Below are 25,325 nucleotides of genomic sequence, written 5' to 3'. Positions count from 1 at the left end.
CTCTTTGACCATTCTAAGCTAAGCTATACCTGTTTCTGGTTAATTCTTTCCCTAGGGATGGGTTGGTCAGGTGTCGGCCTATATATCCTCCCCCTTCTCCTTTAGTCAGCACAGACACAGTCGGAGCAGACATTCAGTTGTGTAGTTGTACACCAGACGTCACGTCCTTCACTCACCAGACCACTCCACAAGTGATCATTTGAAATTTCATCATGGAATTCCAATTGACTTATAATCGATCCAGCAATGCTGCTCAGAGTAGGAAAAGACCATCGATAATGGATACCAGTTCCGAAAGTGGCGGCGAGTGGCATCACGTGAATAAGGCTAACAGGACAAGCCACTCCATGACGACCCATCGCCCATTAATCTCTCCAGCTTCTCCAGCTCTCCCAGCGCCTCAGACTAGATCTAGGTTTCCGGTCTTCAAAGTGCAGCACGCGGAAGGTAAGTCTTCCTACGCTACTGTAGTGGACCTGGAAAAAGAGTACCCCCAGCTCCAGGTCAGGGCAAAACCTAATCTCAAAGGAGAATACATTCTGAGGCCAAAAGACGAGTCGGCCGCTACGATTCTAAAAAATTACGCAAAATGTGAGGAACTGAAACCAGAGGATAAAAGAAGTAAAGTCATTGTCCTCCACTATCCCTTGCATATGGCCCTTGGCCATCTCGAAAAGCTGAACTATGTGGTGTCAGCAGAGAGATGCCAAGTACGAACAAAACAAGAAACTCGACAAGTCCTTCTCACAGTAAGAGGACGGATCCCGGAAAAACTTGACCTTGGAATCTGGGGCGTGTTCCAACACAGGCCTTACACCCACAGAACCCCTAAGATGCTTTAGATGTCAGAGATTTGGGCATCACAAAGATGGCTGCCAACGCCCAGTGAGGTGCGGAGTCTGCAGCCAGCCCCATGATACAAAAACATGTATTGATAAATTCAAGGCAAACCACCCTGTTCAGGCAAAATGCCCAAATTGTTCCAAGGCACATCATGCCTGGAACTTGAAATGCCCTGAAAGGCTCAAAAGGCTTCAAACGAACCCCACCACGCCAACAGCGGAGCCGAAACCCCTACCAAAACGAATACCAGCTCCCATGCCCACTAAAACCGCGTGGGGTCTACCCATTCAGGAAGAGGGGGCACACGGCCCTTCACCATCGGCCATGGTGAAGGTTGAGAAGACAGTACAGGACAAAAAGAAAGATGGAGGACACAAGACTCATGTTCAAAGCAGTCGGCCTCCCATTTCATCCAGCAAGCACACTGGGGCCAATAGGAGTAGCAATTCCAGTGCCAAAGTTACCACCGAGAAGGGTCTAAAAGCCACTAGGCCCTCAACCTGCACAACATTAAATAGTGCTCCCACTGAACTGAACGCTCTCTGGCCAATGCTCAAAACTTTGGTCACTGAGTTAATCGAAAGTCTGCTGTCTTCACATGGAATCAAGCAAACCACAGAGACTCGGAAGACAATTGAGCACAAGCTCAAAAAATTCGAAGATGTAATATCCACACCGTCAAGACAGCAGGGCAAGAGGCACCCCCATAAAAAGCAGATAGAGTCCAGGTCGTCGGAAAGCGACATTGATGAGGCAATTTCAGGACCACTAAGAACCTATACCCCAATTGCAACTTCCATGGCGTGTTCATCAGACTCCATGGATACCACGGAATTATCAGCACATTCCAAGAACCTAGAATTCTAAAGATCCTGCAATGGAATGCGCAAGGACTGCGCACTAAATTGCAACACTTGCAATGCATAGCAGCAACCAAAGGCATAGACATCCTGATACTACAGGAGAGCTTGCTTTGAGCCGGATTAGAACCTAAAATCTCAGGCTATCGAGGCTTCTTCCTTCCATGGATCAATGGGCAATCTAGGGGATGTGCAATCTATGTAAAATGTGACCTGATCTCCAAATCCATAACCAGCCCACCCAATTGTGGAGCAGGGACAGAGGTAATGGGAGTCACCATTGAGCTAAGACACGACAAACTTGAAGTGTTCAATGTGTACAGGTCTCCACAAGCCGAAATGGATCTCTCTGTGTTATTTGGACACGCGACAACAACAAACACAATCATTTGTGGAGATTTTAATGCCCATCATCGATTGGCACTGGGCTCGAACAAAACAAATGAAGCCGGCATACACATTACACATCTACTGGACCAGCTTCCAGAAATACAAATCCTAAACAAGAATGAACCTACCCACATCCAAGGAGGCAGATTAGACCTAACCTTCGTTTCAGCCTCCCTAAGAGATGCAGCAACATGGTCAGTTGAGCCCACACTCACAAGCGACCACTATGGGGTCCAAATTGATCTTCAGTTAGACCTACCCACCCCACCTCCGCCTCCATCTGAAGCCTGGAACTTTGCTTTAGCAAACTGGGACCGATTTCAAAACCTCATTTCAGAGTGGCAAAGAAACTATGACCTTCCCGATGACATTAATCAGGCAGAACAAGAATTTGTCAAAGCGATTCAAAGTGCAGCCAACCACTCAATCCCACTGAAAAAACAGTCCACCGGACACCATAAAGATCATTGGTACTATTGCGAACGTGTCAAAGAACTCAACCATAGACTCAATAGAACAAGAAAGCTATACAAAAAGCAGCCAAGTGACCGCAACAGGATCTTACTTTGTGAGGTCAAGGAACATGTACATCGAGAGACCAGACAAATAAAAGAACAAAAGTGGCTGCAATGGTGTTCACACCTGAATGAACACACCCCTCTCGGGGAGATGTGGCAGCAAATTCACCGGGCCAAAGGGAATAAAACACCTAAAGCTCCACACCCCAAGGATGCCTCAACAGGAAGCCGAAGTACTGGCAACCAGGTTTGCAGAGAGAGCAGCCAGCAATCAACTTCCACCAGATGTATTAGCAGTACAGACCGGACTAGAGGAAGAAAGGTGGCACAGAATCCTTACAGCATGTAAAGAAGTCTCTGACACTAATGCCCCCTTCACACTGGATGAGCTCAATCGGGCTAAGAAAAACTCCAAGGATACATCCCCTGGAGCCGACAAAATAACCTATAAAATTATTAGAAACCTCGGCCCAGAGGGAGACGCTGCATACCTAAGGTTAATTAATTTAGCCTGGACTTCTCAAACTAGACCTTCTGCTTGGAATAGAGCAGACATAGTGCCGATCCCAAAACCCAAAGATCCAGCTAATCCCAGGCCCATCTCTCTCCAAAGCTGTGCAGCCAAGACGGCTGACAGAATGGCACTCAACAGACTGGAGTGGAAAATGCCTAAACTGCACCATGATATGTATGCCTATAGAAGAGGGGTTGGCACAGTGGAATGTATTACAACTCTGTTAGCCCACTTGAATGACAGACCAGGAATGCTGATATTCCTGGACCTCGAAAAAGCCTTTGAACTGGCTAGAGCCCCAGCTATTCTCTGCTGCCTCATTGACAAAGAGGTCAGAGGCAACCTGCTCTCCTGGACCAAAAACTGTCTCATAAACAGAGAAGCAAGAGTAAAACTTCATGGCACAGTCTCTGAGTACAAAAGACATGAAAATGGTACACCGCAAGGAGGTATTCTTAGCCCTCTTCTCTTCAACTGTTTAATGGAAAGAATAATGAGGTTGAAACTCCCACATCACTGCAGGCTGCTAAACTACGTGGACGACTTTGTCATCATCATAAAAGGAAGGGATGCGGCGCGCCTTCCACCCAAATGCTTAGACTGCATCAGTAAAGAGGCAAAACAGATTGGGATCAAACTCAACCCCTCAAAGTCAAAGGCCATGCCCATAAAAATAGCGAAGCCCAACATCCAACTCACAGTACAGGGTCAACCAATAGAATGGGTCGACACCTATCAGTATCTAGGAATCATCCTGGACACACACATGAATTTTAATGCTGAGGTCACATACTTGAGAGAGCGAACTGCGGCCCAGACGGCAATCCTCAGGTCGCTAACCTCCCTTTCTGGAGGAGCCAATCTGCAAGTCCTTCGCACATACTATGTACAGGCAGTCAGATCAGTGATCGATTATGCCGCACCTGCACTCACAAATCTATCACACCAACAGTGGAAAAAGCTTGAAGTTGCCCAAAACAATGCTATGAGAGCTGCCCTGGGAGCCCCCATGTGGACCTGGCTTGAAACTCTTAGACTGGAGACGGGTTTGCCCTCTCTACAAGAAAGAATATCACAAAGGACAGCTACAATTATCAGTAAGATAATTATTTCTTCTGATCCAATCCCAGTACGGCAGGCTTTGGTGGTTGTACTAGGCCAAAACAATGGAAACTCTTGGGTTGCAAGAGCAGGAAAAGTCCTAAACAGACTACATTTAAAAAACATGATTCTTGATAGAGAGGGTGATCATCCACACCCAAATTACACTCCTTCCGCGCCGTGGGAAGAGCCTACTTTCAAAATAGTAATAGAAAGTCTCCCAATGAAAAAGGCTGCCTATGATCCGACAATCCTAAGGCGCATAATAGAAGAGCAAATGTATAGCATAGCAGTAGCAGGAGCCACCCACATCTTCACAGACGGATCGGTGGACACAGAAAATGAGAGTGCTGGCGCTGCTCTTTGCACGACCAGCGTTCAGGCATATTGGAGACTGGGAGGACTAGTATCATCAACCCAAACTGAGCTGTTTGCCATACAACAGGCATTCGCATATGTGATTGCACAAAACACTCAAAATGCAATCATACACACAGACTCAAAAGCTGCACTTCAAATACTAGGACAAAAACAGTGGAAAGATAATGTGGAAATAATTACCACCATTTTGTATCAAGGAGCAGTCGCTAAAGGCAAAGGCCTCAACATAACTTTAAACTGGATCCCATCCCATATTGGAATCCCATTAAATGAAAAAGCTGATGAAATTGCTAAATTGGCAACTCGTCATCCAGTGATACATAAAACAATTCAACCCAGCCTAGAGAACATAAAAAACATCATCACCAAAAAACTCTCACATCTCAACAAAGCCTACCTGCACCAGAGAATAGCTGAAGGTTCGCCATCTGCAACATGGTATCTTCAGGCAACCAAATTAAAAAAGGTTAAATATCCCAAAAGGAATCCACAGGGAAATAGCAGTTAGGCTATATAGACTACGTCTAGGTTACAGATGAAACTGGGAGATTGGTGAACCCCGACAGAGAGAGTGCATCTTCTGCCAAACTGTCACAGAAAAGCCATTACTTCACTATCTTCTGGAATGTGAAGCAACCAATGACCTTTGAAGAGCTTTAAGAGTTCCTGAATCATGCAGTGGCCACCCTGAAGCCATCAACACAGCCACTCTCCTGGTCAACAAAGGTGTCCAGCAGCTGGACACCCTCATAAAGACTGTGAAGCAGTATCCTCCCCCACGATAACAGCTTGATGGTTAAATGCAACCTCAGAACACTGGGAATAAAAAAAAAAAATTGTACCACTTACGGGCTATTCATGCCCGTGCCACCTCTTGGGTGGCTTAATCTTTATCAATCAATCAATCTTTAGTCAGCACCATTTGGTCACCACTTGGTCCGGGAGACATCTCCTGTCACGCAGGGTGCAGTTGCGCCTCCACAGATCTCCAGTATCATCTTTTGATACTGGCAATGGCTCGAAAGGGCCACCACTTACGGGCTATTCATGCCCGTGCCACCTCTTGGGTGGCTTAATCTTCATCAATCAATCAATCTTTAGTCAGTCTGGTGTTGACAAAGGCTTTAACAAGCTGAAACGTTCACCTCATATTTCTCTGTGGATTTTCCGCATATATATATATATATATATATATGTATGTATATATATATATATCTATGTTTATATATATATATATATATATATATATATATATATATATATATATATATATATATATATATATATATATATATATATATATATATAAAACGAAGGTCACTGTAGCCGAATTGAAAACGAAGGTAAACAGATTGATCGAAACTGTGAACGCAAAGAAATCCGGAATCCACCTGCGAAAGGTTGCTGGGGAATACAAACCTGCATACCCACCAGATACCCACACCCTGGATATAGACTGGCTAAGCGACTTAACGGGTTGCTGACTCCTTATGTACCTTGTGCAATCAGCCTGAAGTCTCCCAAGGAATTTGTCGACTCACTGTGGGAAGCACGGGCCACGGGGATAAAAGCCTCGTTGCAGGAAGAGTCACTATTTACCAATGTACCTGTGGTTGAAACAATCGGGATGGTAGCAGACAGAGTGTCTCATGACCCGGCTCGCACTCCTCTTGACATGTCAGAAGACATACTGAGGAAACTACTCCAAGCCTGCAATAAAGAGGCACCCTTCTTGAGGTTATACATGTGCCCAGTTGGTCACATGTATAAGCAAGTAGATGGGGTCGCCATGGGTTTTCCCCGCCATGTACTGCAGGTATGTTGATGACATGTTTACGCAGGTACCTGATGCCAGATGTCTGCAGCAGCTGAAGGAGGCATTTGAGCGGAATTCTGTGTTGAGTTTCACTTACGAGATGGAGGATGGGAAGCTGCCTTTTCTGGATGTAACAGTCACGGAAAGGATGGAGACTTACACACTGCAGTCTACACTAAGGAAACATAGGAATGTGCCTCAATGCCAATAGTGGCATTGACATGTTGCCCAAACAGGTACAAGAGGAGTGTTGTCAACGCTTACGTCGTTGCTTTCGCTTAAGTTACTTCCATCCCGCCACAGCTCAGGATGGAAGGAATTCGATGAAGAGCTCTGTAGGGTATGGCAGGTCTTAGTCAACAACAGCTTCTCTAAAGGTTTCGTTGAAGACATCATTAAAAGAAAGATGAAACGCCAAGCAACCTCTAAGGAGTCAACCAACACTACACTTGTACCCCATTATTAGACTTTTTTACAGGAACTTCTTTTCGACGGCTCGTAAAACGGATGAAAAGGTCCTGAAAGATATTGTTGATAGGAACGTTATCCCTACAGACAAAAATCAGAAAATACAATTGATATTTTGTTATATAACCGAAAAAACGGCCAATCTGCTAATGAAAAACCTCCCAGAAACCAAGCAGAACGTTTTGAAGGAAACCAACGTCGTCTATGCCTTTAAATGCCCACTTGGGGACTGTAAGCCCCAAAGAACTCAGTATATAGGCAAGTCAACAACGTCTCTTTCCAGGCGACTAACAATGCATAAACAACAGGGCTCCATCAAGAAATACATAATCTCTTCTCACAACCAGACCATCACCAGAGAAATCTTAAGAAGCAACACAGAAATCATCGATAGGTAAAGCAAGAGCAGGTGGCTCGACATCAGCGAGGCACTACACATCAAAAAGTCAACACCAATCAACAGCCAATTAATGCACAACAATATTCTACCCACTTCAAGGGACCGTATGGGCCAATAGGCCGTCTGCAGTTACTTCCATTCCCATGTACCCATCTCACCCAATACCCACCTCACCTAAAACCAATAAAAAGCAAGAGTTACATCAAATGTATCAAATATCAAATACACAGTGTATCAAGTGTATCATAAGTGTAGTGTTAAACAAGTATTTGAGAATGTAAGAAGCCCTTATGAAACGCTTCTAGGCGTCAGACCATTATTATAAATGAATTTTTGGAGAATTGATATTTCCATTACCACCGACATTGAAGAAAAACATAAGATATATTGAGAAAATTCATGTTAGAATTACTAATCTTAACTTTTCGATCATTTTCAACAATATATATCTCACAATCGACTGAAGAATGGTCCAGAACGGACCGAAACGTCGTCGTCTCTTTACCTTCTAGTGTGTGGTCTAGTCAATATATATATATATATATATATGTCGTACCTAGTAGCCAGAACTTCGTACTCGGCCTACTATGCAAGGCCCGATTTGCCTAAAAAGCCAAGTTTTCATGAATTAATTCTTTTTCGACTACCTAACCTACCTAACCTAACCTAACCTAGCTTTCTCGGCTACCTAACCTAACCTAACCTAACCTATAAAGATAGGTTAGGTTAGGTTAGGTAGGGTTGGTTAGGTTCGGTCATATATCTACGTTAATTTTAACTCCAATAAAAAAAATTGAACTCATACATAATGAAATCGGTAGCTTTATCATTTCATAAGAAAAAAATTAGAGAAAATATATTAATTCAGTAAAACTTGGCTTATTAGGCAAATCGGGCCTTGCATAGTAGGCCGAGAAGTGCGTTCTGGCTACTAGGTACGACATATATATATATATATATATATATATATATATATATATATATATATATATATATATATATATATATATATATATATGTCGTACCTAGTAGCCAGAACTCACTTCTCAGCCTACTATGCAAGGCCCGATTTGCCTAATAAGCCAAGTTTTCATGAATTAATGTTTTTTCGTCTGCCTAACCTACCTAACCTAACCTAACCTAGCGTTTTTTGGCTACCTAACCTAACCTTACCTATATATATAGGCTAGGTTAGGTTAGGTAGGGTTGGTTAGGTTCAGTCATATATCTACGTTAATTTTAACTCCAATAAAAAAAAAATGACCTCATACATAGTGAAAAGGGTAGCTTTATCATTCCATAAGAAAAAAATTATAGTAAATATATTAATTCAGGAAAACTTGGCTTATTAGGCAAATCGGGCCTTGAATAATAGGCTGAGGAGTGAGTTCTGGCTACTAGGTACGACATATATATATATATATATATATATATATATATATATATATATATATATATATATATATATATGTCGTACCTAGTAGCCAGAACGCACTTTTTTGCCTACTATGCAAGGCCCGATTTGCCTAATAAGCCAAGTTTTCATGAATTAATATATTTTCTCTATTTTTTTCTTATGAAATGATAAAGCTACCCATTTCATTATGTATGAGGTCAATATTTCTTTATTGGAGTTAAAATTAACGTAGATATATGACCGAACCTAACTAACCCTACCTAGCCTAACCTAACCTATCTTTATAGGTTAGGTTTGGTTAGGTAGTCGAAAAAGTTAAGTTAGGTTAGGTTAGGTAGGTTAGGTACTCGAAGAACAATTACTTCATGAAAACTTGGCTTATTAGGCAAATCGGACCTTGCATAGTAGGCTGAGAAGTGCGTTCTGGCTACTAGGTACGACATATATATATATATATATATATATATATATATATATATATATATATATATATATATATATATATATATATATATATATATATATATATATATATATATATATATATATATATATATATGTCGTACCTAGTAGCCAGAACGCACTTCTCGGCCTACTATGCAAGGCCCGATTTGCCTTGCATATCATAGATTTGATATATATATATATATATATATATATATATATATATATATATATATATATATTGTGACGGGAAAGTGTAGGAGTGTAGATGTTCGGCAGTCCTCCTAATGGCTGGTGTCAATGCCTAGTCACATTTACAAAAAAAAAGATAGACTGCTTGGCTGTTGTCTGTGGTAAATTAAGGGAAGACACGGAAAACACATAGTATGAACAATGAAACTAAAATTAATATTGAAAACAAATTATGAACAAAAGACAAATCCTTGGCTATGTACAGTGCAAACAAACAAGTCAAAAAATATAACATAAAAATTAAAAACAGGAATGACGTTACTCTATAATATAAAGACAGAAAAGTGATTAAACAGGTGCTGAGAATAAAGCGCTAGCTGAGAAACATCCACCTGATAGACAGATCGTATATCAGTTAGTTGTTCACAGTTTGAGAGCACAAGATATTCTAACTTCAATGACTGGTTCAAGCCCAGACATCGACTAAGTAGTGGGCGCTGAGGTGCAGGTGTGCAGTCGGCGGGTCACCAATCAGAAGCAGGCATGCTGGCAATGGTAGTTTGCTGGTTGATGACGGAGCCGGCATGGAGGGAGTGTGGAGTAGGGAGGAGTTTAGGGTACGTTTGCCTCCTGGTCAAAACGTTTTGTGCTACTGGTAGACGTATCTTGAAGGTAGCATCTTATTGCTATATATATATAAGTAACTTTATGTAGAGAAGAGCAGGCTCAATCTCTCTTGAAAGAGATTATCGTCACAACTCTCCCCCAAAGCCTGCTCTAATGGGTAAAGTTTCGTCTTCAGATGGTAGAGTGGTAGGTGTAGCTGTCTCTACCTCATAGACTCTGGAGAGGGCGTCTGCTATGATGTTGTCAGAACCCTTGATGTAGAAGATCTCCAGGTTGAAATTCTGCAGATACAAAGCCCATCGTAGAAGTCGTTGATTGTTGAATTGAGCTTGCTGCAGGAAGCGTAGGGGATTGTGGTCCGAGTAGATGGTGGAAGACCGAGCACTTTGTAGGTACGATTCAAAGTGCTGTAAGTTCAGGACGAGGGAGAGAAGTTCCTTTACGATAGTGCTGTAGTTCTTCTGGTGAGGTTTTAACTTGTAGCTGTAGTAGCTAACAGGTAGAACCTCCTCGCCTCGTTGTTGCATCAGGACGCCCCCGATGCCGGTACCACTGGTGTCGACATGGAGGATGAAAGGCTTCGTGATATCTGGCGAGGCGAGAATAGGATTAGAACAGAGCAGGGATTTAAGTTGTTCAATAGCAATGGTTTGCTGAATGGTCCAATGATACCATTGCTTTGAGCTGGTTAAAGTGATCAATGGTGTCGCTACCGTACTAAAATTCTTCACAAACCTACGGTAGTAGAAGGCAAGACCAAGGAAGCGCAGGAGCTGCTTCCTGGTGGTAGGCTGTGGGTAATGCTGGATGGCTTGGGTATGAATGTTTAATGGAGCTAGGCTGCCACCCCCTATCTCATGACCAAGATAACGCACTTTACCTTTTGCAAAGGTGGACTTGCCCAAGTTGATGGTGAGGCCGGCTGTCAGGAGCTTGGCTAACAATCGTTGCAGCTGGAGCAGATGTTTGTTCCAGGTGTTAGTTGCCACAACGATATCATCCAAGTAGGCGTAGGTGTGATCTAAGCCATGGATGACGCGGTTGACAGCTCGCTGGAAGGTGGCCAGGGCATTACATAGCCCAAATGGAGGGCGTTCATATCTGTAAAGGCCAAAAGGAGTGGTGAAGGCAGATATTTCCTTAGCTCGCTTTGTCAAACACTTGGTAGTATCCCTTGAGTAAGTCTAATTTGGATGAATACCGAGCATTACCAATGGCGTCAAGAATGTCATCTATTCTAGGTAATGGGTAAGCATCCTTGACAGTCACAAGATTCAATTTCCTGTAGTCGGTACACAGCCTCACTTTACCGTGCGGTTTCGGCACCAAGATACAGGGTGAGGCCCAAGGGGACTCACAAGGGGTGGCCAGCTCATGATCCAGGAAGTACTGTACCTCAGCACGCATAACTTCCTTTTTGCTCGTGCTGATTCGGTAGAAAGGTTGACGAATCGACCGGGTGTCAGGGAGTAGCTGGAGGTCGTGCTGAACCACATTACACTCCTGTGGATCATCGCTGAACAACTTCTGATGTTCCTTGAAGATTCTGATGAGAGGAGCACTATTACTGTCCTGCAAATAGGTATGAAGATCATTAAGGATTTCCGAGTTGGAAGGCACTGACTCAGTGTTAGTGCTTTCGGGAGGAGAAGCAGGGAAGGTCTCACTGTGGAGGCATGGACCTTTAAATGTGGATAATGATACCAACACAGTGGGGGGAGTACCTTGATACAGCTTCAGGAGGTTGACGTGGCACAACTGGGTTTTCCACCGCCTATCTGGAGTCTCAAGAACGTAGTTGTGGTTGTTTCTGCACTCCTTGATGCGGTAGGGTCCTGAAAACTTGTTTTGCCATGGAGAACCTGGGATAGGAAAATATGCCAACACGAAGTCTCCTGCTTTAAATTTCCTTAGTTTGCTGCTTTGGTCAAAATGAGTCTTCATCCTCTCCTGAGCTTTCAACAGATTGTCATTAGCAAATTTACGTACTCTCTCTAGAATGTGTTTTAAGTTTTGAAGAAACTGGGGCACATTCTGAGGGTCACTGAAGGTGGCATTATGTAGAGAGTCTTTGAAAGCTTTGAGAGGAGTACGGCACTTACGTCTGTAGAGCATCGTAGAGCGTAGAGCATAAGGAGATACTCCTAGAGACTCATTGGGGAGACCTCTGAAAATGCACATAATGAGGGCAAGTTGTTTATCCCAGTCCTTCAAGGTTTCATTGCAAAATTTCTTTAGGAGTGCTTTAATAGTCTGATGACTACGTTCAAGAGAACCCTGTGAAGCAGGATGATAGGGGCTGGGCAATACCTGTGTGATGTTGAACTCTTCCAGTGTCTTCTTGAAGAGATCACTGGTGAAGTTGGTGCCACAGTCACTTTGAACCTCTCGTGGAAATCCATACTGGGTGAAGATCTTCAATAGTTGTTTCACCACAGTAGCAGCCGTAATGTTCTTTACTGGAACTGCTATGGGAAATCTGGTGGTAGGACACAGGATAGTTAGTATATAGGAGTTGCCAGTACTGGTCTGGGGTAAAGGACCCACACAGTCTATGATGAGCCTGTGGAAAGGTTCCGAAGGCACTGGGATAGGATTCAACGGTGCCTTTGGAATAGAGATGTTAGGTTTACCTGCCATCTGACATGTATGACACTGTTGCACGTAACTTTTGCCGTCTTTTACCATACCTGGCCAGTAGTAGTCTTGTCTGATTCCGTGGTAGGTTTTGTTAAAACCATAGTGAGAAAGAACTCCGTGGACCAGGTGTAGAATATCGGGCCGTAGGCTGGTGGGAACCACTAGTTGTTCGACATTTGCCCAATCGTCATCCTCCAGCTTATTGGGTCTGTACCTGCGGTAGAGCAACTGCTTCTCCAGGAAGAACCCAGGGATACTGTCAGGTTGAGTCTCAGCCTGGAAGAATAATAGTGTTAACGATGGATCCTCCCTCTGTAACTTACGAAACTCCAAACTAGTAAGATTCGGTGGTAGATTCTGATGGTCTTGAGGGACAGCGGTTGCAGTAGAGTCAGCTGGTTACGGGCGTGCAGCTTGTGCACGGGTGGTCACCAAAACCGGAGGAGAAACTTCATCACTTTCTTGGACCTCTGCTGAAACATACTTAAAGATGGGATTGTCCACTACAGAGTTACACACCTGGGGTTTGTCCATGATGATAAGGTTGGACGGTTGCAAATCTTCTGCCAAGTCGTTGCCCAGGAGAAGTTGCACTGCAGACATGGGAAAAGGCTTTTCCCTGATGGCGACTTGGACTTCACCGGTCACAAAAGGACAATCCTGGTTGACTCTGGCGAGTGGATACGGAGTGGTAGCAGTGAGGTCAGTGATAAGGACGCTTTCCCCGGTGTAGGTGATGTTAGGCACAGCTGATTTCAATATTATTGACTGAAGAGCCGCTGTGTCCCTCAAGATCTTCATTTCGAAACGTCCCTCCGAATCTATACTGCTGGCAGAGACAGTTCCAGGATACAGGTGTTTACTGAAGAGAGAAAGATCATTAACAGGAACACCAACATTCATCACAGGCTTACCAGACTTAGGAGGAGTCGGTTTGGGTTTAGTAGTTTCATATCCATTGTATTGAGCCTTCCCACATTTATCAATGGTATGTCCATAGAGTTTGCAATACTTACAGTACAATTGAGAGCTCGCTTGATCGGCACTCACTTTATCATAACTATACCAAGACTTCTTACTGGAAGGTGGGTCTGGTGTAAGCCGGTGGATGAGGCTGTAGGTGTCAGCCGACTTCGCACATCTGATGTAGTCGGTTTCTTCTTTGTCTGCTAAATATAAACGAATGGAAGGGGGAGCACGTCTCAAGAATTCCTCAACTAGCATGAGGATGACGAGTTCTGAAAATGTAGAGATATGTGCTGCTTCCAGCCATTTCATGAAATATCTTTTCCTTGTATTGGCAAATTCTATAAAGGTGGTGGTACTTGCCTTTAGATAATCACGGAATTTTCGTCTGTAACTTTCGGTGGAGAGAAGGTAGGGGTCCAACACTGCTTGCTTCAGGGTCTGGTAGTCATTCTCAGACGCTAAGGTACTGAGAGTAACTGCAGCTCTACCTGTGAGATGCACTCTGAGAAGGGTAGACCATTGATCTGCAGGCCAGCTAAGTTTATTAGCTAGGGTCTCAAAAGTGGTGAAAAAGACATCGATCTCTGTCTCAACGAATGGTGGCATTAACTTACTTGCATGGGAGACATTGAAACTTACGGGAAGACTAGCGGTAGCTTGTTGGCACTGAGTGTGGTGTGTAGTTTCCAACGTGAGTTCTTGTTGACGACATGCTATAGCCCTCTCCGCTTGCGTTTTGTCATGCTCGCGTTGTATCTCCAGCTGACGTTGTTTTGCTTCAAGCTGTATTCGCTCACGCTCTCTGAATAGTGCCATCTCACGTTCTTGTTCTTTTTTCCTGATTGCAGCTTCTTCTTTCCTCAGGGTCGCCTCGCGTTCCCTTATTTGGAGAGCTTCTTTCGCCAGGGCAGCCTCTCTTTCTTGTTCTTCTTTCCTGATTGCAGCCTCTCTTTCTTGCTCTTCTTTCCTTAGGGTCGCCTCGCGTTCCTTCATGTGGAGAACGTCTTGCTGTTGCTCCCGCTCGAGTTTTGCAAGTTCGAGCTTGAGTTTCATAGTTGCCAGATCATGTTAGTGCACTCCTATACTCACTATATCAGAGTGTACTCCTGAAGATGTCACAATAAAATTGAAAGATTAAGTGATGTGCACATCTACATGTGTGGTGTTTGGTCTCCCAGTAACTAATATGTGAGTGTTTTGTCTCCCAGTAACTAATGTGTGGGTGTTTGGTCTCCCAGTAACTAATGTGTAAGTGTTTGGTCTCCCAGTAACTAATGTGTGAGTGTTTGGTATCCCAGTAACTAATGTGTAAGTGTTTGGTCTCCCAGTAACTAATGTGTGGGTGTTTGGTCTCTCAGTAACTAATGTGTGAGTGTTTGTTCTCCCAGTGACTAATGACTGAGTGTTTGGTCTCCCAGTAACTAATGTGCAAGTGTTTGGTCTCCCAGTAACTAATATGTAAGTGTTTGGTCTCCCAATAACTAATGTGTGAGTGTTTGGTCTCCCAGTGACTAATGTGTGGGTGTTTGGTCTCCCAGTAACTAATATGTAAGTGTTTGGTCTCGCAGTGACTAATGTGTAAGTGTTTGGTCTCCCAGTGACTAATGTGTGGGTGTTTGGTATCCCAGTAACTAATGTGTAAGTGTTTGGTCTCCCAGTGACTAATGTGTGGGTGTTTGGTCTCCCAGTAACTAATATGTAAGTGTTTGGTCTCGCAGTGACTAATGTGTAAGTGTTTGGTCTCCCAATAACTAATGTGTGAGTGTTTGGTCTCCCAGTGACTAATGTGTGGGTGTTTGGTATCCCAGTAACTAATGTGTAAGTGTTTGGTCTCCCAGTGACTAATGTGTAAGTGTTTGGTCTCCCCGTAACTAATGTGTGTGTGTTTGGTCTCCCAGTAACTAATGTGAACAGTAGTGTTCTTCTGACGAGTGTGGAGGAGAGGTATTTTTGAGACGAGCCACCAATCACCTGCAAGAACATTGTTTGCAATTGCTGCGGTTTGCAAACATCTCTGGAGGCAGTCATGTTAACTACAGTGTAACCAGAACAGAGAAGACGTTCTAAGCTGGGATTCATTAAGGATTTAAGCAGCCACATACGAAACCTGTTTATCTGTCATCAATCGTGACACATTTATAAAAACAGTTTACGAGCTTAACATGTTATAAACAACCTATAAGGGGATCGGCGCTCAAAATTTATTTTAGTAAATACAAGCAAAGCCATTATGATCGAGAGAAGATATACAGGTTTCGCAAGTGGTTGCCTAAATGCTTTTGAATCCTGGTCTTGATTCTTAAATTAGTATTGACTGTCTTTGTAAATAAGATAGCCACTATGCTATCTATTGATAGCCCGCTGTCAATAGATAATTAGATCCATTGATGATGATGATGTTTCACTAAATGACACATTAAAAACAATTTTTTTACGAGATTCTTAAGCTAATCCGGAAGGTTGGTAAAAGCTTTAAACCCCTTAATTAAAGGGATTAGTGTAAGAACATCTGAGTTCGACCCAATTCCTCAAAACGGGAATATTGAAGCTGCCAAATAGATGAAAATTTGGAATATATTCCCACGGGAGCAACTTGTGATGAAACGACGTCCCCAAAGGAAGAGTGTGTTATGCCATAAAGGGCAGTACTGGAATGAGGGAAAGGGAAGGGTATAACACTAAGGGGCATTAATGGGATGAAGGGGTGGAGGGTAAAGGGCTAAAGAACAGTAATGGGATAAGGGGAAGGGTAAAGAGCTAAACGGCAGTAATGGTTTAAGGTGGGGTTGGTAAAGGGCTAAAGAGCAGTAATGGGTTGAAGAGGGGATCCGGGGGTGGCAAAGCGCTAATGGGCCGTAATGGTGCAAAATCTATGTTTTCACCAACGGAACCTGAAGCCGTGTTGAAAACGATATTCTTTTTTACTGACGTGTTTGAAGTCTGGAGGATATTTGTGTAAACTACACACACACTCGTCAGATTTTGATTGTTGCCGCCGAAGGCGGCTAGTTTATTGTGCACCCTATACTCATCCTGTGAGCGGTAGGGCAAAAAGCGTTACAGAGAGCACAAAAGGTCTTTATCAGACCTCATCTTAGATTATTACATAAACAATTTCATCTATCCTTCACACCTTATAGTTACAATGTCAGTTAGTTACAGAGAAAGTGCTATTTCAAGAGCTTTATATTTATAGTAAGTCATTATACATTAATAGTAGGTCTTATCGCTAATACATAATAGTTTGACCAATGGGGATATTACAGAGTCATAGGGGAGCTTCTGTTTATTATTAGTCCTCACAATACACTACTTGTTTCTGAATCTCATATGTCCTTTATCTACTGGAAGCGAAATGTGGATACAGTGCAAGGATTTCAGATAGTTTATCCATGGTAATAAGATAAGTTGCCATATCATACAGAGTGAGCTTAGATTTATCTCTAAATGGCTCAATTTTACTACAATCCAAGATATAGTGTTCGAGTGTGTGTCCCTGTTTTTGTCCACACACTTTACACTTTACTTCATCTAGATATTTGTAGCCAAGTCTTATACAAGCTGTGACAACATTTGTTAGTCTACTGACTTTGTTACTTGCCCCATACACATGTTTTACTTCACACATTTCATTGTGATGAACAATGGACCTGCTAGTTCCAGTTTGCACTGTTCTACTTTCTTCAAATTCATCCAGGAGTTCTCGTCTAATGACACTTTTAAGGGACCTATTTGATAACTCAAGATTCCGTTCAATACTGTCTTTATTTACTGCAGCCTTAGCAAGGGCGTGAACTTGTTCCTGCAGGTCAATGTGAGAAGGAATCCATAACATTTTTATATTTACCCTCTTGCTAAGTATTCTTATATATCTACGTCTAGCTTCCAAGACAAGCACGTTATTACTTGATTGCAAACTGTTTATTGCTCGTAGTGAGGAAAGGGAGTCAGAAATAATTAAGCTGTCTACTTCAGTGTTGTCAATAATTTCGAGTGCTACCAGTATTGCTACCAACTCAGCTTGCATTGTGGATGCCCAGTTACTAATTCGGATATTCCTTTGAATTGTGCTGCCATCGAGTTGATGAGCACTTCCTGCCCTCCCTGTAGCTGCATTGAGTGATCCGTCAGTGTATATGGTCTGTGCTATGTTGTTTTCAGCTTGTATATTGTGAATGTGCTCTATGGTGCTTAATTTAGCAGCAAGCTGAGCATGAGGGTTGTTTGTGATTAGTTTCTTGGTGGGGTATGCAGGGGTCAGGATGTCAAAAGGGTGCTAGGGTGGAAGGAAGTGCTGTACTCTTTCATCTGTATATACATCGCGCAGTCCCATCATTTTAATATGAGTGGCTGTTCTTTGAATCCATTTAAACTCGTTAGTTCCATTTCGTATGTGTTCTAACAGTGCAACTGACACAATGTTGTTCTTGTTATCACGCCGAAGCTTTAGTCCCATCATAAGATTAATTTAAAATATTCTATCTCTAATGCTAAATATATTTAATTCTTTCCGCATGTTGAGAACTTTGGTAGTTATAGGACAGTCAAGTATAATTCTGAGTGCTTCATTTTGCATTTTTTCCAGTCTATCAATGTTTTTGCCATTCTGCAGGACCAAAGCTGGTGCATGATAGTCTATCAGAGACCTTATATACGCTAAATACATCATTTTTGCTATTCTAATATTAATAACACCATATTTCAGGCTGTACCCCACTACAGTTCTGAGAGCCTTGTCTGTCTCTGCACTGTTGATGTAACTTATTGACTGCAGTTGAGGTACAAGGGACAGAGACACCAAGGTATTTGAAAGAGGAGACATAGTCTTTTGGTATGTTATCTATATTAAGTTTTCGTGGTCCACTTTTGCGGTTGCCAATTTGTCTGTTAAATACCTTAGTTTTAGCAGCGTTGATTACAAGACCAAGGCTTTCACAGGCTGTATGTATACAATTTAAAACTGTTTGCATTTCGTGCTGGGATTTAGTATGTACAAGGATGTCATCTGCATAGCTGATAGTGATGTTTACCGGACTAGTTGGGATTGATTTTAGTAAGACATTAATTAGAATATTAAACAAGGTAGGACTTAGTACTCCTCCTTGTGGAGTGCCTAGTTACATTAATTTAGTTTCACTCTTGTAGACACTCGTCAGAAGTGGTGCTTATCCTCGGCGTTCCTTGCATGCCTCCAGGGGCCACGACTCATACAATCACTGACGAAACCTGTACATCTCTGTGCAGATGTTAGGGCGCCGTAACGTGCTGGAAGAAAGTTGACCAAACCACACGCTCGAAATTTAAGAGACGACGTTTCGGTCCGTCCTGGACCATTATCAAGCCGATAGTCTGTACATCTCCCCTCAATTATAGCGGCTTTGTTTGCATTCTTGAAAAGGTTTATGAATTCCGAAGCACTACGAGGTTGTTTATAACCATAATAACTCTGGGTTGGGAAATTTCGAAGCTCGTAAACTGTTAAATAAATATCAGCAATGCCGTTGTTTATTAGGAAAATATATACAGGTTTCGAAGAGGGCTTGACGAATCCTGGCCTAAGGTCTGGCTCTCGAAAATTGGGTTCTTCCTTCCCGTCTAAGATCCGGCGTACTTGGGTCCCTAACTACAAGCCAGATAGCGTAGTAAAGGTCAGGTGTCGTAGACCAAGGAATGTAGGCTATCTAGCTCAGGATATACTTACCAAACATTGACCAGAAAACTCAGGCTACCTGGCGCAGGCTAGGAAGCACGTTATCAACACAAAGAACACACGCGTTATTGAAAACGACATGTTTAACATTGCCATCTGACGGGTCTGATCTGATGGAATTCCAGGCGCACGATAATTCGCAGAAATGACCGTAATAGAGCTGTTTTTACCGCACAATGCACAAATGTTGTTGTTTAGTTAATAAAGGTTACACATCGGTACGTAAATAGTACTGCTCGGTACATAAATGGTACAGTTCAGTACATAAATGGTACAGCTCTGTACATATATGATATGTAAAAAAGAATACACACACACACACACACACACACACACACACACACACACACACACACACACACACACACACACACACACACACACACACACACACACACACACACACACACACACACACACACACACACACACACACACACACACATATATATATATATATATATATATATATATTGTACATAACTGGCACAGCTATGTACATAACTGGTACCTCTTGATACATAAAAGGTCCAGCTTGGTACATTAATGTTAGTGCCAGGGGGGTCGTCCGAATGTAGTGCCACACAAACAGAGAAGGATTGGCGTCGCTGCCAACTAATATTTCCACGAAGCGAAGCGCTTGCTGAAATTTGTAAGTCAACGGCAGTTGGTGTCGTGGAAGAGAGCGAGAACCAACACTGCGTTGACACATTTTGGGGCCAGCAAACACAACTTCTGCCGCAAGAATGAACCTTTTATTGTTATCCTCCCAGCTATGGGAAGTTTGGTATTTCTACCATGAAAGAAATGACCCAATTACTTGGACTGGTCGATACAGCTTCGCTTATTGCAGGTCGGTATTCGATCCCCATTTGCCTAAAAGGGTTGCAAAGTATTCTTTCCTACAGTTCTATCCCAGATCCATGCACTCACATCCCTTTCAAACGCAATCCAATCGTTGCTGGCTTACAGTTTTCGCCTCATAATTGTTTCATTTTACGTTGATAAACTATTCTGCAGGATCATTTATTTGGTAGGAAGAGTCTCGATTCACGAGCAGGAGGAAGTTTTGTCTAGGATTGGAAGGGGAAGAGAACTATCAGGAAAATGCGCCAAGCCATTATATAAAGCACTTAGAAGGGATCAGAATTGGGAAGGAATGGTGCCCAACCACTTGGACGGTCGGGAATTGAGCGCCGAGCTGCATGAAACGAGACTGTCGTTCTATCGTCCAGGCCAAACTTGAAAGACCTCATTTGGTAATGAATCAGTCGAACTGTCGAACAGCTGATGCCTTGGATCTTGACAGTTCATAGCTAACAAACTCGTTCCATGATCACTAACACCTAAACTCGGTGACTGTAAGCTGGAGCTAATCTCAGATCATTTGGGAATGCATCGGACGAGGGAATGGGAAATGGTGGTGAGAACTAGAGAACGGGAGTGGGGGCTGGTGGGGAAGACAGGGGGACGAGGGAGTTGGAGATGGTGGGAACGAGGGAACAGTGGAATGGAGAACGGTGGGAAGGACAAAGGACAGGGAAATGGGGGATGGTGGAGAGGAAGAGGGGACAGGGGAGGACGAGGGGATGGGGGAGTGGGAGATGGTAGGGAGGACGAGGGGACGGTGGAGTGGTGAATGTTGTGGAGAACGAGGAGAAGGTGCAGTGGTCGATGGTGGGGATGACGAGGAGATGGTGGAGTGGTGGAGGGTGGGGAGGACAAGAGGACAGGGAAGGGGAAGGAATGGTGGGGAGAACTGGGGGACAAGGGAGGGGAGAACTGGGGGACAAGGGAAGGTTTCTGTGACTCAGCAACGCATGAGCCACAGCAATGCGTGACGGGTACAGCTAGTTTTCTAATAAGGATACAAGCTGGCAACACAATCCTGGGCACGACTTGCCTACCTCCTCATACAGATACACACACGTATTTAGCACGAACACTTCCTGTCTCCTTAATGCAAGCCCTTCCTCATTCAATGGAGGTTATCTTGAGATGATTTCGGGGCTTTTAGTGTCCCCGCGGCCCGGTCCTCGACCAGGCCTCCACCCCCAGGAAGCAGCCCGTGACAGCTGACTAACACCCAGGTACCTAATTTACTGCTAGGTAACAGGGGCATAGGGTGAAAGAAACTCTGCCCATTGTTTCTCGCCGGCGCCTGGGATCGAACCCAGGACCACAGGATCACAAGTCCCGCGTGCTGTCCGCTCGGCCGACCGGTTACCCATTGAAATATAACATTCAATACTGTTATACATTCTAATACATCATTAAGCATAATATAGCAGCCATACCAATGTATATGATATACACTATGCAAATCATTCACTTTACAAGCAAATACACTCCTACAGTCTGAGATGGGTGATTACAGATATGTTACTAATATTTTACCTTTGAGATTTTCTAGATCGTAACACCTGGTCACATCCAAGATCACTTGAGGTTATGTCATTGTCAACAACTGATTCACCACCGCGTCCAGTGATTACTTCATCTTCCAGTTACTTTGTTACCTCGTCTGTTACCTTCCAGTTACCTCGGCTGATGTCGCTCCAATACCTTCCTTACTGTCTCGGAATCTTTGATCAGACATTCACCTTGGTTGACATTGATACATCCATCAACAGCATCTACCTGCTGTCCATAGACTCCCTCAGAGTCACTGTCCCGCTGAGTTGATGTTTCACTTCTGGTCGACGCCTCCTACCCTAACATGCGCGTGATCTTGAGGTGGGACTCAAGATCTGCTGTCTGTTCGTTTCATTTCTTATTAGCAAATTGAACACACTCTTACTGGCTCAAATTCATCGACTTGGATATGTTATAAAAGTTCAATGCTGTACGGGAATTGAAACTTTCAGTACCCACCTTGCTTAATAAGGAATGACATCAAACGCACCTGCCTTAGCAAACATAATTTTATTCAAAAACTTACTAATATACAATGACCCACTTTCTTTACGTTAATCAAAAGTGTCACCTAAACAGCTGTCAAACATCACTTCAGAGCAGGTCTACGTACCCACCACTCTACAGGTGTAAGAGTCCAACAGTCACGACCCACCAGATGGGTCATGAACAAAAGTGAACTAACTGAACACTTCTTGAACACTCATTAAATTCACACCTGTTACGCCCCGTTCACTCTGATGTTAATCCGGTTGGCAGGTAGACTGTAGATTTAGCGAGGGAAACTAAACCTAAAGCTTTCTAGATAGATGATAAACCCTGGTGTATGGTGTTGCAATACTTAAGCTGATCAATTACCTTGGTGCGATTCCTTTAATTACTCTAGCGTGAAATTATCACCCTCACTCAAACAGTCTTAGAATAATGTACAATTATAACCCCTCACTTCTCAACTCACTGCTGGCGTGTTTCCCCACACTCACACTTTCAGTTTTATGTATGACACGGCGTGAGACACTGGCTCTCCTCCTCCACACTTCCTGTTTTCTAATTTGGCGAGGCGAGAACATCCAAACTGTTTGGGGGAGGGAGTTATTTCACACCCGCGTCTCGCCCACGCTATGGCGAAAACACTAACTGGTTCGTTATCGCCACTAAGCTATTATCACTTCTGGGACATTTCACACTTGATTGTTTCCTACAGATGTTGGACAACAACTTCCTTTTCAGACTCACACGTGACACTGAGTCTTCCACTGAATTATTTACACATGATTTCACATCTCTTTCTCCTGCTTCCTGTAAAATCACTCGTGCAGACACTTAACACTGCTGGTACCTCACCCACGTGGCCTTGGCGTATCCTGGACCGTCGTTGCATAGTAATTCCTTTTTTCATTACAATGTAAAATCTAATTGCACCATGAAAGTTCACCAGGGATTCGGTATCTGGCTTGCTTCCCAGCAATGCTGTGCCGTGTTTGGTTGTCCAAATTATTTTTTATTATTATATTTATATGCAAAGCATGCTAAGAAATACAATAAATACAATAAAACAAGGTCATGAGAACGAAACAACACCGGCCTGAAGGGCGCACAATAAGGACAACACATAGCACAACAAGCCACAGGCCCCATCACACACCAATCACACAGACTACTCGAACTGTTCATACTTATCCGGCCACTCCGCTGCCGGGAATCGAACACAATATGCCTCCCAAAGCAACATGATGTTATCCGGAACTGGTTTACTATAAACCGTACGAGGATCAGGCATCAACTCCGGCACACCCACAACAAAACACCGAGCCCGCGGAACCCAGATGGAGGAAGGGCTCCATGGAACAGGATGCACGCGGTCAACAATGTCAAACAGGTTCACAGGAGCGACTGCAGACCCAGAGCACCCGGCAGCCTGATGCCCCAACAGGCGACACGGAAAACAGGTACAGGGTTGCCGGGTATAGTATACCCAGATGTAGTACCCCAGAAGCCGGACTGAAGAAGGAATGTCCGTCCTTAGGCGCATCCCAAGGGTACGAATGTTCGTACACATACCCTTATACCTCCCCGACGACAGCGTGTTCAACCGCACACTGACGACAGTGCCAAACTGCTCGAAGTAACGCCAGAGTAGGTCCTCAGGAAACTCCAAGGGCGCCCCATGCACACTCACATATGTCAGGGCACCACTACGGTCCATAATGGTCACAGAGCCGGCACCACCAGGCAGCGTCAAGAAACGCCCCTCGTAACGGCGGAGGAACTCACGGTACACCTCCTTCCCCACTAACTTGACAATAACCCGGTGAGCAGTTACTAGCTCAACTCCGTAGACGTCATCCACCGGGACACAGAGCATGTCACACATGACAAGCTCAACTGCTGGGTAACCAACACGGCCTTTAAACTTCAGGCCCACGAAGTTCACTCTCACAACAGGGGGAAGAAGGCCTCCCATCGCAAGCGTGCCATGTCAACACCAGCCAAGCGACAACTGCAGGGAGGGTTGGGATGCCCACACCCCCAGCCACTCGGCAAACAACTACCAACTACTGGAAGGCTCAGGCAATACGTCTACACCCCACGGCAGCTAGGGCACAACTCTCTTGGTTGTCCTAAATAGTGGACTCCAATCTGTTTCTTCCCTCCAGAGTTTTTACAGTGCAATATTTCCACAAACATTTTGGATACTTCTTATGACTCTACTGCGCCCATTAATTACGTTAGTAGATGTGCAGTGCTTATTTTTGCATAATTTTTAAAATTTGACCTATTGTCTCATTACATGAGACAATCTCATGACATCCTGGCTTGTCCTATTGTCTCATTTAGTGGCTGTAACCTGGCTGTGAGTGTACATTCTGCATGATATATTTCTGAGCTTTGGCTTTTCATTACTGCAGAATGTCTCAAATCCCAATAAAGACGACAACGGTTAGTGAATTAGTGTCACTACCTGGAGTGTCAGGCACTTTGGCTGAGCGAATTGTAACTTTTAGACGCTCTCGCATATTTACGGCTGACAACATTTATGACATTTACTATCTTCGGGTTACGTCCAACTTGTTAGCTGCTGTATCTTTTGACATGGACCCATTCCTACATACATCGAGCTCTCGCACTCTTTCCAGTCTAATTGCTATGTGTCGTTGACACTCACAGTCCAGCGATGCGAATGCCTCCACTTCTCTTGGGGGTGCTGCTGGACACAGTCAGGTTAGGCAAAGGTCTCCACCACTGGTTACTCATGGGTCTGGAGGCTCCAATTTTGCTCAGCAGGGAAGGTCTTCATCTCATCGGTCGTCTCGTTCAACTCGACTTTCAGTTCATAGACATTCGTCAGCTAGTTCTCTGAATTCAGATTCAGATGATTCCACTTGTCCTTGCAGGTGTACTGGTCATCGTCACCAGAAGAACTCCTTCCGTTCCCCACCTCGGGAGTTGGATTATGATAGGATGTCCGATTGGGTGACTTTCTATCATCGTTTTGTATCCACTGAATAGGATTGGAATGGGTCTACTTCACTGACACAGTTAGGGTGGTGTTTTACCCTTAAAGGGTGCTTGCCTTAATAGCCTTTAAGACCGCCAGGTGCAAGAAAAAAATATTCTAA

Source organism: Procambarus clarkii, chromosome 26, assembly GCF_040958095.1.
Source record: "Procambarus clarkii isolate CNS0578487 chromosome 26, FALCON_Pclarkii_2.0, whole genome shotgun sequence".
NCBI classification, from domain to species: domain Eukaryota; kingdom Metazoa; phylum Arthropoda; class Malacostraca; order Decapoda; family Cambaridae; genus Procambarus; species Procambarus clarkii.
This window is presented reverse-complemented; position numbering follows the sequence as displayed.